Here is a 793-nt window from a genome sequence, read left to right as displayed (position 1 = left end):
GTCCCCATCACTCCTCCGCGCAAGTTACCAGTTCTTGTATATGTGTGTGAAAGCTCTTGTGATGTATGTTCGTTCGTGTATATACTATTCCTCATGTGCGGTTATGTATGCGCTCACTTATAGTACACTTTCAGTTATCACTATACTTTGCGTGAAGAGAAGACTTTTTTAGATTGCTATAGAAATCCCTATCATAGTTTTATTTACTTTGAAACATTACGGCTCATCTGAATACAAATATATGTTGGGCATACCACTTCTTTAATTGTACGAGTACTTGAACATATACAACGAAGTGTAGGAAATTGTCATTAAATTACACTTACATGATGTATCGGTTACATTGAACGATGTATCTGTTACGTTGAACGATGTATCGGTTACGTTGAACTACAACAAGTGTGTATGCAAATACAGGACCGTAAATGTCTGCGAATTTAGATATGTGCTACCACGCTCCGCACAGACACACACAAACAAAAACATCCACACACACACACGTACATATACTGACTCATATATATATATATGTATGTATGTATGTATGTATGTATGTATGTATATATATATATATGTATGTATATAGTTATATATATATATATATATATATATATATATATATACATATATATATATATATATATATATATATATACTATAGTTATTTATATATATATATATGTATGTGTGTGTATGTATATGTATATGTATAACAATATATATATATATATATATAAGTGTGTATGTGTGTGTGTGTGTGTTAAGCAGAATAAAACGATCAAGCACATATTTA

This window comes from Sphaeroforma arctica, assembly GCF_001186125.1.
Source record: "Sphaeroforma arctica JP610 unplaced genomic scaffold supercont1.914, whole genome shotgun sequence".
Lineage (NCBI taxonomy): Eukaryota > Ichthyosporea > Ichthyophonida > Sphaeroforma > Sphaeroforma arctica.
The sequence above is the reverse complement of the archived record's forward strand: the minus strand, read 5'-3'. Positions refer to the sequence as shown.